We start from the raw sequence: 9,309 nt of genomic DNA, 5'->3' as shown, positions 1-9,309 counted from the left end.
TGAAAGGTTCTGTGGCGCCCCTGTGGTTAGGCGCTACAGGGGAATGCAGCACCTTAACATCAAGGTGCAGCGCTCTTTGGTCACAGGTGAAAGAGAGAAGAAATGCAGAGTCTTATATTAGATTGAGTAACATTGACTCAGCAGCCCCTACCTTCATATTCCTGGGACTGTTTATATAGTAGGTCCATAGGGGGGTGGAGCCTGGCTGGGCGTGAGACGCAACATGGTTGCCAGGACGACTGGGTGACAGTTGGTCAGTTAACAGTCAGTCAGTAAAGAGTGACAAGCAGAGACAAGAGTAAATTGATGACTGAAAGAAGGGCTAGAAATAACATAGGCCCAATGTCCTGAGTGAGGGTACCCCGAAAGAAAAGAAATACACAGGAAAAGGGGTAACCCAGACGGAAAGGGGACGCTTTAGGTCTTGCGAGAGCCGGCTGAAGAGTTCAGGTCGACACCGGTATAACGGAACTGAGGAGGTTTGTCAGTTTTATCTCCAAACCATTGACCATTAACCTGGGATCTTAAATAAGAGGAGTCCGGGAACCCATCAAGAGTTTGACTACTAACCCCAAGCCAAGTTCACGACGCTGTTGCGGGATAGATAAAGAAACCGTTCAGCATCAGACCCCTGGGAAAACCAGTTATGAAACTAACGAGTGGGTTAAAGAGGGAGTCACAGAGCCCTCAGAGCAGAGACTGAGAAAGAGACAAAGAAAGGTTACCTCAGAGAAAAAACTGTCATTAAATCTCCTCCGAAATTTGTGACCATTGTCCTTCTGCTAACCGAACTGTTTCTGTGTACTGTGCAAAACAAACCAGATGTTAGTAAAAAGGACTTGTTTAAGCTGATGTGGACTCGGTGTGTCATCTATCCTTTTTCTTCTTCTTTTCTTTTGGTTCAGGCTCGTCTTGACCTAGATTGCATTTACCGGCTTCTAACAGGTCAAAGCCAAGCCCCACAGTGGCAAGAAGAGCGCCTCAGCCCAAGAGAACCATGGAGCATCTCTTGTGCTGAGAGCCACGCTTCAGGCTGTTGGTGGGAGTCAGCTGTGGAGTGCTCGTAGCAGAGTTCACCGGGGTGGGATTCTCACTGGTATCGCTGAACAGCCCCTCCACATCTTCTCCTTTGTCGAACGGTATGCAGAGGTAGGATTTGTTTGGAGTGGGTGTTTGGGAATCTTTGACATCCACCTGATTCACAAATGGCTCAGTGGCATATTCAGCTTCTGTCTCAGTCACAGTGGTGAATCCAGGAGCAGCAGAAGTTTTCGTTGGCTTCCCGTGGTTGGAGGAACTTGAAGAACAAGACTTTGTGCTTTCTATAGATAACCTGTCCTCGCCACCACTGGAGTCTTTACTACCCAAACTGGCCGGAGCCCAAGGACGAGACTTTTTCTTGGTCTCCTTCTTCTCCTCGTCTTCACTTTCGTCTTTCTGGCCACCAGTGCTGCGGTTTCTTGATTTATTGGAGTCTCCAGGGGTCAACTGAATGGCTCGGAGGCGCGGGATTGTCTTGCTAAATTCTACTAAAAAGGGGCTGAAAGCCCGTACTTATGAAGCGCTCACTGATATCCTAATCAGGCATGAATACTAATATTTTTTATAGCAAGATACTATTTATTTTAATAGAACATGAATATAATGGTACATAGGCATTTAGAATCTTATACAATAACAGAAATATGCATCAACATTACCGTTATGTTGTAGCAATCCTTTCACATCGGAGGGAACTCGAGTTAATGATAAGGAATCAACATGGCATCTTGCATCACAGGAACAGTGCGTACGTACACTTCAATGTCCTGGAAGGTTTCCCTTACATTAAGCGAGTCCGGTGTATTTTTTATAGGAAAACTTTGTAGGTTGTGTTTAAATGGTCACCAGCATGTGACAGCTGAGTCATGTTCATGTAACTTGACCACAAACTGCTGTGGGCACCAGCAGCTTCCTGCACATTTCCTGCACATTTAGCCAGTTGTCAACTGGCCGACCACAGTTTGACCATAGTGTTAGTGAAATATTGCAATGAGCCGTAAATTTCATATGCAAGCTTCCTTAAACCTGTCTTTAAGCCAACCACAAGTTTCCGGTAAGTGGAACTGTAAATGTGACTTCCTCATTATCTTGAAACTGCTTCAGAACCTGTTTGACATGTATTCTTTGGTCATCATATTGGCCATCCAAAGGACATCTCTTTGATACTGAATTATTGATAGGTCAAATAATATCTGGGATCACTCCTATCTTTTGATTATGATTCCTATCTAATCACACATTCTTTCAGTCATATCACATTGGTGTCACAATCGGTCCTTGATCCCAGGGATTATTTTCCATCATCAGTATTCCACTAGAAGAAGATCACTCGGAATATACCATACCATGACCAAGAAATATTGTTTGCCACAAATTTTGTTTTCTTGGTTTGTTTAGATAAACGTTGAATCACAAATATAATCACTTTCACTACTTTTGTACAGTATATTAAAACTAAAAGCAATATTATCTGAAAAGCTCCCTTGAATATCACGTGTTTTGGCATTTGCTCGATATTCAAAGGAATCATTACACATTACATTTCCCGATATGTTACTACAAGTTTCACTAGTCCCATTTATGAACATATTGGCATAAGGCCATAACATATCATGAATTGTCTTTTCCACTAAGCTGGGTTTAAAAGCATCTACAGTATTTATAGCTGTCCCAAAACTTATTTTTAAATTCTCTATAGGGATGAATTCCAGGTTAGTCAGTCCAGTCTTATTTCTTAGTACCCAAATTCCTCCCTTAAAAGCCAGATATTGCAAATTGGTGACTGTTGCATTCAGATTGCCTTGCCACCATGGAAGATTGATCCATCCCACTATGGAAATGGGTACTGTAGTATTCTATAGACGAACACTTCGAGTCTCTTTATCAGCAAGATGATCAGAACAACTTTTCTACTTTAAGATTTCCTCCATCGATACCGGGACATCCAGATAAGGGATACTGGTGGCTGTAACCGAAGAATGTGTACAGATCCAGCAATCTGTGTGTTGAAAATGTGATGGTGCATCAGAAATTTATTCGCCACAGGTTCCTCCTGATGTAGACTTGTCCATCCAACGACCAGAGAGGCAAACATCAAACACAGGAATTTCTCCATCTCATCACTATCGAGCTCTTCCCAGTAACCGATACCATGGATTCCGCTTATTTACCACACCTTCTGCAAATAAAGATACACTATTATTCTCGTAAATAACATTTTTCTTGTGGGACATATTCCCACTTCTCCACTCCTGGTCTCATTATCAGGAGAGTACGATCTTTTCCGACCGCTATTACCTCTGTCTCTGAGGGCGGTCCTTGGAGGTTTTGAATCCATATTTTTGCTCCTACATTTTTAATATTAGAGGATCCAAAACCTTTAGTACCCCGTATTGTTAATTCTGCCGGGGCAGTTCCTTCTCTTATTTCAGACAAGTTTATTAGAATTATCAACACCTGAGCCACCTTCTGGTGTTTCATCAAGATCAAAGGTTTATTTCCAAAATTTAGCATCAGTACCTTGATTTCTCCATGATAATCTGCATCTATTACCCCTCCCACCACTATGGCTCCTTTTAACACTAAACTAGGAGTGGCTATTTGACCATAATGATCCTTTGGTATCTGGCAACCCAATCCTGTTGAAATTGGTTTTACCTTACCTGGGGGTACCACGACAGTTTCCAATGTACTGAGGTCTAAACCTGCGGAATAAGGTGTCGCTCTTTCTGGTGTGCCCAAACAGCTGTACCTTGCCTTGTCAACTGTTGGACTGACTTGTCTGATGGTTGCTGCTTTATCTGCTTTTGAATTAAACAAACGTTCAAGTGAGTTAGTAGGGACTCGAGCATCAACATGAAATACAGTGGTCTTGGTAGATTGAATAATCCCTTCAATGTCTTGCCACACTTCCCTGACCATCTCAAACACATTTTGCTGTTCCTCTCCCCAGTGGAACTCATATTTTTTCCTCGTTACTTTGTACAAATGAGCCAACATTTGTCCCAAATGAGGGATATGTTGTCTCCAAAAATCAAACAATCCAATATAAGACTGAGTCTCCTGTTTGGATTTAGGGACCGGAAAATTAATAATTTTCTGTCTGGCATTGGGCAAGATCTCTCTGTGCCCCTTGTTCCACTGAATCCCTAGAAATGTTACCACCTGAGACGGTCCTTGAACCTTGGCATCACTGATTTCCCATCCTTTACTCCACATATGAGCAATTTTTACGGCAGCTTTTTCTGCCACATTCTGATAATGTTCCAATTTATCCTTCAACAGTCTGGTATTACATTCCATAACTGTTTTCAGGCCACCTAATTCTATCATCTTTTGTTCCATCTGGGAACTTTTCTTCTGCATCTTTAGATTACGCTCATGCATTACACTATATGCACTTGCCAAAATCCAGATGTGCCGTGCTAAAGACACTACATCACCTGCTTTCACAGGGACACTACCGAATACATTCACAATATCAGTAGCTTCACTACCCTTAAGCTTATCCTGCCATTGTTTGTGCCGTGCTAAAGACACTACATCACCTGTTTTCACAGGGACACCACTGAGTACATTCACAACATCAGTAGCTTCACTACCCTTAAGCTTATCCTGCCATCGTTTGTGCCGTGCTAAAGACACTACATCACCTGTTTTCACAGGGACACCACTGAGTACATTCACAACATCAGTAGCTTCTCTACCCTTAAGCTTATCCTGCCATTGTTTGTGCCGTGCTAAAGACACTACATCACCTGCTTTCACAGGGACACCACTGAGTACATTCACAACATCAGTAGCTTCACAACCCTTGAGCTTATTCTGCTATTGTTCTGCCAATCCACAATTGACCAATTCATGTGCTATAAGATTGTAGGGAGTCTCAGTCCAGGTGGGGATCTCCACAACAACCTCCTTAACATTATCCTTACGTTTTCTGAACATTTTGACACTATGCAAAAAGATTGAAAAAATATATCTGGAATTTTGCCAAATATATGTTTTTAATTTCTAAATTACAAAAATTCGTTAATTACTTCTTATAGAAGTAATCCTGCCGACTACGCCAATTTATGTCTTGCTAAATTCTACTAAAAAGGGGCTGAAAGCCCGTACTTACGAAGCGCTCACTGATATCCTAATCAGGCATGAATACTAATATTTTTTATAGCAAGATACTATTTATTTTAATAGCACATGAATATAATGGTACATAGGCATTTAGAATCTTATACAATAACAGAAATATGCATCAACATTACCGTTATGTTGTAGCAATCCTTTCACATCGGAGGGAACTCGAGTTAATGATAAGGAATCAACATGGCATCTTGCATCACAGGAACAGTGCGTACGTACACTTCAATGTCATGGAAGGTTTCCCTTACATTAAGCGAGTCCGGTGTATTTTTTATAGGAAAACTTTGTAGGTTGTGTTTAAATGGTCACCAGCATGTGACAGCTGAGTCATGTTCATGAACCTTGACCACAAACTGCTGTGGGCACCAGCAGCTTCCTGCACATTTCCTGCATATTTAGCCAGTTGTCAACTGGCCGACCACAGTTTGACCATAGTGTTAGTGAAATATTGCAATGAGCCGTAAATTTCATATGCAAGCTTCCTTAAACCTGTCTTTAAGCCAACCACAAGTTTCCGGTAAGTGGAACTGTAAATGTGACTTCCTCATTATCTTGAAACTGCTTCAGAACCTGTTTGACATGTATTCTTTGGTCATCATATTGGCCATCCAAAGGACATCTCTTTGATACTGAATTATTGATAGGTCAAATAATATCTGGGATCACTCCTATCTTTTGATTATGATTCCTATCTAATCACACATTCTTTCAGTCATATCACATTGGTATCACAGGGATAATGGTGGGACTGGCGGGAGGGCTCAACTTGGTACTAATTAAACTCTTCCTTTTGTCCATGGTAGGAGAAGCTTGTACAGTGAACTTGTGTTGGAAATCTAATGGCAGACTGATCATGTTTCCATCTTTCAGCTTAAGGCGGCTCTTCTTGAACTTGCCTTTGCGCTTCTTCACCTTAGGCTTCTCTTGGCAGAGCTGATGGATGATAATGTTTAATTCTCACTCCAAGATGTCGATTTCCCTCTCTGCCAACTCTTGCTCCCTTCTTCGGAGAATCTCCTCATGATTCTTCTGCTCCAGGGCTGCCCGGGACAGCTCCTCCTCCCAGCTCCTTAGCTCCTTCTCCTTTGCCCTGAGTTGGTCAAACATCTCCTGGATCTCCTGCTTCCAATCTTCTTGTAATGAATGGAAAGAATCTTTGGGCATCCAGAAAAACCCAGATTCCTGTATTGTTGTCAACTGGAATAGGATGTTAGTAAATGAGGGGCGACAATGGGGATCTGGATTCCAACAATCTTCCATAAGTCTGGCAAAGGGTTCTGGGCAGGTGGAGGGAATTGGAAGCGACAGCTTATTCATGGCAACTCCATAAGCGTCAGCTAGCCCATCAATGCCCCGAAATGGCACTTCTCCAGTCAACAACTCCCACAGCAGGACTCCATAGCTCCATACATCGCTGCCCTTGGAGAACATAGAGGAGCGGATGACTTCCGGAGCCACCCAGGCATACGTCCCGGCCACACTCATCTTGGTGGTCCTGTGCCATTCTCTCGCAAGGCCAAAGTCTGTGATCTTTAGGACCTTGTTGCTGAGATCACTGTTCTCCACCATTTCCAGAATTAATACGTTGCTTGACTTCAGGTCACGATGGATAACGGGGACAATGGCTTCATCATGCAAGTAGTTCATCCCTCTGGCGATCTGTACAGCCCAGTTTACAAGTATATCTGGAGGGATCTTCTTCCCAGAAAGCACCCTATTCAAGGATCCACCTCAGGCAAACTCCATGATCAAACACAGATTGGGTTCCTTCAAGGAAACTCCCCTCAACGCAATGATGTTGGGGTGATCGAGCATCGCAAACAGCTTGGCCTCCTGCCGGACATTCTCGATAGTTTGGCTGATATCTTCATCGGGGTCATGGCGTGCAGCTTTAACCGCCACCTCCTCTTCTCCCCAGATGGCACGGTAAACTTTCCCAAAGCCGCCAATCCCAATTATTTCTTCCAGTAACAGCTCATTAAAGTCAATTTCTTGTACTTGTAGGGCAGAAGCCGGGCAGCAGGGCAGCTCCTCCGCTCGCTGGCCTTGTAGTTTACTGGAGAAGCTCTGCGTCCTGGTGACATAGTTGGTTGGGAAGATGCCCACCTGATCCTGGATCTTTCCAGTCCACCACCCCTCATCGCCGGACACCCGCGAGTCCTTGGAGAGCACTTGGACCAAGTCCCCAAGACGAAGGGTCAACTCATCCTCTGCAGAGGCCTCGTAGTCAAACACGGCAGTCCAATACAGGGGGTTAGAGAGGGAGTCAGGCGCCTGGCCTCCGGCACTGCTGCCGCCCCATCGTACTCCTCCAGATACTCCGCTCTAATGGGGGTACCCTCTCGATCATCCTGGTCCTCTTCATCGTCGGTGACCAGTGGTACTGGAAAGGCATTGGATGTTCCTCTGGTGGCATGGAGGGCGGCTTTACTGGTGCCAGGCAGGGAGAACAGAGATCTGAGGGGCTCCATTGAAGCGATTCATAGGTGAAGCCGGGTGTATGGCGCCTGGTGCCCATGCACTGCAAGTCATAGACTGGCACATGTACGACTGGCACCGTGCCCACCCAGGCTGCAACACAGGCTGCTCCTCCTGGGGAAAAGTTTCTTATATGTGTCGCCCCTGTGGTTAGGCACTACAGGGGAATGCAGCACCTTAACATCAAGGTGCAGCGCTCTTTGGTCACAGGTGAAAGAGAGAAGAAATGCAGAGTCTTATATTAGATTGAGTAACATTGACTCAGCAGCCCCTACCTTCATATTCCTGGGACTGTTTATGTAGTAGGTCCATAGGGGGGGAGGAGCCTGGCTGAGCGTGAGACGCGACGTGGTTGCCAGGACGACTGGGTGACAGTTGGTCAGTTAACAGTCAGCCAGTAAAGAGTGACAAGCAGAGACGAGAGTAAATTGATGACTGAAAGAAGGACTAGAAATAACATAGGCCCGACATCCTGAGCGAGGGTACCCTGAAAGAAAAGAAAGACACAGGAAAAGGGGTAACCCAGACGGAAAGGGGACGCTTTAGGTCTGGCAAGAGTCGGCTGAAGAGTTCAGGTCGACACCGGTATAACGGAACCGAGGAGGTTTGTCAGGTTTATCCCCAAACTATTGACCATTAACCTGGGATCTTAAATTATTATTATTATTATTTATTATTATAGCGCCATTTATTCCATGGCGCTTTACAAGTGAAAGAGGGTATACGTACAACAATCATTAACAGTACAAAACAGACTGGTATAGGAGGAGAGAGGACCCTGCCCGCGAGGGCTCACAGTCTACAGGGAATGGGTGATGGTACAATAGGTGAGGACAGAGCTGGTTGCGCAGTGGTCTACTGGACTGAGGGCTATTGTAGGTTGTAGGCTTGGTGGAAGAGGTGGGTCTTGAGGTTCCTCTTGAAGCTTTCCACGGTAGGTGAGAGTCTGATGTGCTGATGTAGAGCATTCCAGAGTATGGGGGATGCACGGGAGAAATCTTGTACGCGATTGTGGGAAGAGGAGATAAGAGAGGAGCAGAGAAGGAGATCTTGTGAGGATCTGAGGTTGCGTGCAGGTAGGTCCTGGGAGACTAGGTCACAGATGTAGGGGGGAGACAGGTTGTGCATGGCTTTGTATGTCATTGTTAATGTTTTGAACTGGAGTCGTTGGGTGATGGGAAGCCAGTGAAGGGATTGGCAGAGTGGCGAGGCTGGGGAGTAGCGAGGGGAGAAGTGGATTAGGTGGGCCGCCGAGTTTAGGATAGATTGGAGGGGTGCAAAGAGTATTGGAAGGGAGGCCAGAGAGCAAGAGGTTGCAGTAGTCGAGGCGGGAGATGATGAGGGCATGCACTAATGTTTTTGCTGATTCTTGGTTAAGGAAAGCACGGATGCGGGAGATATTTTTGAGTTGTAATCGGCATGAGTTGAAGAGGGCTTGGATGTGTGGCTTGAAGGATAGAGCAGAGTCGAGGGTTACTCCAAGGCAACGAGCTTGTGAGACTGGGGAGAGTGAGCAACCATCAAGTTTGATGGAAAGTCTTGTTGGAGGAGATGAGTGAGGAGGGGGAAAGACAATGAACTCTGTTTTGTCCATGTTACGTTTTAGGAATTGCGCAGAGAAGAAGGATGAAATAGCAGACAGACATT

General features: G+C 44.9%; 1 pseudogene; it reads right to left on the bottom strand.

Annotated features, from left to right (window-relative positions):
• Positions 1-867: 867 nt before the first annotated feature.
• LOC142254368 (mitogen-activated protein kinase kinase kinase 9 pseudogene) lies at positions 868-7,655 on the bottom strand (annotated as a pseudogene).
• Between the last annotated feature and the right edge of the window lie 1,654 nt (positions 7,656-9,309).

The sequence above is a fragment of the Anomaloglossus baeobatrachus genome, chromosome 10 (assembly GCF_048569485.1).
Source record: "Anomaloglossus baeobatrachus isolate aAnoBae1 chromosome 10, aAnoBae1.hap1, whole genome shotgun sequence".
In the NCBI taxonomy this organism is placed as follows: Eukaryota; Metazoa; Chordata; class Amphibia; order Anura; family Aromobatidae; genus Anomaloglossus; species Anomaloglossus baeobatrachus.
This window is presented reverse-complemented; position numbering and strand designations above follow the sequence as displayed.